The sequence below is a fragment of the Triticum aestivum genome, chromosome 4A, assembly GCF_018294505.1.
Source record: "Triticum aestivum cultivar Chinese Spring chromosome 4A, IWGSC CS RefSeq v2.1, whole genome shotgun sequence".
Lineage (NCBI taxonomy): Eukaryota > Viridiplantae > Streptophyta > Magnoliopsida > Poales > Poaceae > Triticum > Triticum aestivum.
In genome coordinates, this window is record NC_057803.1 from 734,182,676 (window position 1) to 734,186,860 (window position 4,185).

Sequence of the window (4,185 nt, forward strand, 5' to 3'; positions counted from 1 at the left end):
GATAGGCGATTCAGCATCGAGCTGGATGAGACCTTCGAATTCGATACAGTAAGTCACAATGACAAGTCTTTTTCGTAATTAAGCATGACTTATAGATGCTTCATTTGCTTCAACTTATAATTTTTAATTTTCACTATTCTACTAGCGCATCCCCTGCCATGCAAGAATTTTTGTCTTGGATAAGATAGGTTTCAATGCTATGAAAACTATGGAGGTAAAGAGAGTTTACCTAAAAACTGAGCATGGTTATATTTTGAACGTCAAAGTATACAATGCAAACACGTACACCTATTATGAATGCAAAACTTGGCAAGTACTATGCAAGGCTTATGCATTTGAGCCTGATATGGTTATCACCTTTGATATTCGTCCGGAAGATGATATTGAAGGTAATAGAGACATCTGGGTCGATGTGCAGATGCCTCCAGTTCTACCATTATGTGAGTTCTTCTCAACCATATTTATGTCTTTGATATTGTTTATTCAAAAATAGTTGACAACTAATCTATTGACAGCTTATTTCCATTCAAGCAAACATGTCCAGCGCTTGGTAGACAGGACCTACACTACAAAAAAAATACACTTCCGTGATGATACATGTTTGTCATAGTAGGTCGCGTTTTCTGTCATGCATGTACATCCATGACGATTTTATGACAGAATCAAGATAGTCATACCTGTGCTGTCGTAGAAGTGTTCCATGACATTACCAAAATTATCATCACGGAAGTGTCCACTTCCATGACGATAAATCGCGCGTCACAGAAGTGCTTTCATCAAGGGTGACCGACATGTGGCATCCACCGTAATGGAACGTCGTTAAGCTATCGGGTCGGATTTTGGATCCGATAACCCGTTAACAGCCACGACCAATGCCGATTTTCCACGTGTAAAATTCTCATTGGCTGACGGATCCACGCGTCAGCTCCGCGTTGGCACAGGTGTCACTCATCCAACGGTCGAGATGGGCCTATGATATGTTGACACATGGACCGGCCCAAAGTGGCCCACAAAGTTTAAATGGGCCGGCCCAACCGAAGGCCCATAAGATTTAGCAAGGCGGCCAAGCCCAATAGGAATGGGCCGGCCCAGCTAAAGGCCCACAAAATTTAGCGGACCATAATGGGCCGGCCTAGCTAAAGGCCCACACGATTTTGTAGACCATAATGGGCCGGCCCAACTAAAGGCCCACAAGATTTTGCGGACCACAATGGGTCGGCCCAGCTAAAGGCCCACAAGATTCTACAGACCATAATGGGCCGGTCCGCTAAGTAATTGGGCCGAATTACGGCCCGGTGTATTTCCGGCCTGTTAAAGGCCCGTCTTCATTTGGGGCCATTTACAGGCCATCAAAACTTTCGGCCCATAAACGATTTTGAAGGATTTGGGTCATATTCGGCCATGTCTGACATTCGGCCTGTTAGAGGCTCACTATAGATTTGGGCCACTTTCGGCCTGTTGTCATTTTCGGCTTGTTAACGCCGGACGTAAACCATGGGCCATATGTGGCCCAACGTCTTATCGGGCCCATAAACGACCCATATAAAAATGACGATAATCTAGCCCGACCGAAGTTCCGGCCTGTTAAAGGCCCATGTATTAGGTCGGCGCATTTACGGCCCGTCTGAATTTCGGCCTGTCAAAGATTCGCATCGTAAATGGGCCACCATTTCGGCCTGCTAAGCCCAGTGGGTTATTTGGCACAATCAGGGCCCAATCTCACTTTCGATCTATTAAAGGGCCATATTTTTTATGGGCTCAAGATATTTACACCTGTAAATGGCCTATTTTTACTAAGGGCCCAAATTATATTTAGGCCTGTTAAAGGCCCACTATGGGCACAGGCCTACCAGAAAAATATGAAAGCTTATGCTGATTTAGGCCCAGATATTTTTAGTGGGCTACATGCCAATTTCGGCCCATAATCGTTTTTAGCGCAATTGGAATGGGCCCGACGAATGTTGGCATGTTGGGCTCCTACGAAGCTTTCGGCCGAATACATTACTAAGATAAACCTGCACTATACAAAAATAGCGTCGTAATTACTGCAGCCTGTGGCAGCATCATAAATGTTGTATCACAACATAATAAATTCCAACCATACAACAAAAGGCCTGTTGGCATAAAGTTTACAGTCCTTCCAGATAAAAGCACCATCAGATGTATAGAAGCATAGATCATTTGACCTGAGTGCTAATGTTTCAGGCTGTAGAATCTGATGGAGCAGCACGGTCTCCAACTTTTCCGCCATTGCTCTTGAACAACGAAGTGAATGTCTGATAGTCTGGTTTCAAAACCATTCATATCTTGACGAAATTTCTCAACCACTATTCTTGTTTCCGAAACAACGTCCATTAGGGATTGGACTTGTGTCTGGAGCACAGATATATCACTCTGTCTAGCAGGAAGATTTTGTTGAGTAGGCGATTTGGACGAGGTTACCTTGACAACCAACCCAGAATTATGCAGGAAGGTGCTTTCTGCACTGTTAGTGGAGAGATACTGACGCACTGCAACAAGAGGTGACATTGTGCCTGTAGTAGCCTCGTCACCTTCAGGTGGTTGTGGCTGTTCAATCATTTGTTCCCGTGAAAGTTTGAACTTGTAGATTAGTGTACCAGATAAGTTACTAGTGAGACAAAAACAAACAAAGTAGGTTAAACGTTTATACATAACTTATTTTGGTGAACTACTGTAATACATTACCATGTATTGTAGTGCCAACTACATAATAAAATCACTTTCGGAACATATGTCCATGTAGCATGCCTACTGTATTGTCTATTTCCTCACATTCGTTGACATCTAAGGATAAAGAGACATGGTTTAAAGTAGGATGAACATAGTATGACATCATTCATACCATGGGCAAACAGATATAAAACAAACATGCTATTTTATCATTGTGTGCGCACGTGAACATAACAACTAGATTACAGATCAAGACCAAAAGAATATCCTTCATCTCTTTTAAACCATGTAAGGTGAAATCATACGTTAAGAGAACTGTGTATAAAAGTGAATAGAGTAACTGACATTAGCTGCAAACCAAGTAGTTAAATGAACACATCACAGTACCAATCAGTTCAAGGCAGGAGGAGTAAGGACTTACAACAGCGGCTTGAACTGGTGTGCTCATGCCCTTCATCTTACTGGTGTGGCAATCCTTGAAGATTGGCACTTCATTCGGTTCAGGTTCTTTTTGGTCCGCACGGGCTTTCCTCTGTATTTGGAACAAGTCAATATAGATACGATAATATGGCACAAAAAAAAGAAGGAAGTAGCGGCTATTTACAAGAGCCTTGCAGTGTGCCATATAGCTACGAGATCCTGTTGTCTGTTGGAATTTCACTTTAAAACGGTTGGTTTTGTTCTTCAAACAGTTAGCCTAGAAGAAAATACACTTGTAAGGCACATACATAAATACAAGTTCAATATGTGGTCCGATCAAATACATATAGCCTACCTGATACTTTGGATCAGACCAGTGTTTAACGAGGGTTGTACAGTCTTCATCTGTAATATATTCCACTTGAGATGTTTGGGCGATTTCATTGTTAGCCTTGCCTTCAAAGTGAGATTTTCTAAGGTGGTACCGATACTGTCGCAAAGCAGACTGAAAAACATGAGTGCATGCTTGTTTAGTTGCATCATCTTTCGGATCCAACTTGAACCTCATCTGTTGAAAAAAGAATGTGAGTCTTATTAGGAGGAAGCTAGAAAGTATGGGACAGAGCAAGAAATATTACTAATTGCGATGAATAACATTACTTACAGATAAATGGTCAAGGAAGGTGTTAAACTGGGTATTGTCTTTCTCATTCCTGTACTGGATCACGTTGGGAGGATACGTGCATGACACCTAACGGCAACGACTGCCTCTGATACTAACTTGGCTGAGTTTGTAGCATCACGTGGCCTTTTTAAACCCGCCTAAAAATGGATCTCCATTCTTCCTCCTTTATATTTTGTTAATCTGTCAAGCATTATCCCTGATGTCTGTTTCCGCTTGCGCCGTGGTGCTAATTCAACAACGAATATGGAAAGTGTTAGTGTACATCAAACTGTGCGAGTACATATAAAGGAGCATGCAACTGCAACTTGACTCGGTCAGGTACCATCTTGGTGTTGATGCTCATGAGGTTCATCTGATCTTGCCAAGTCCTGTTGTGTCAGAAGTGCTTC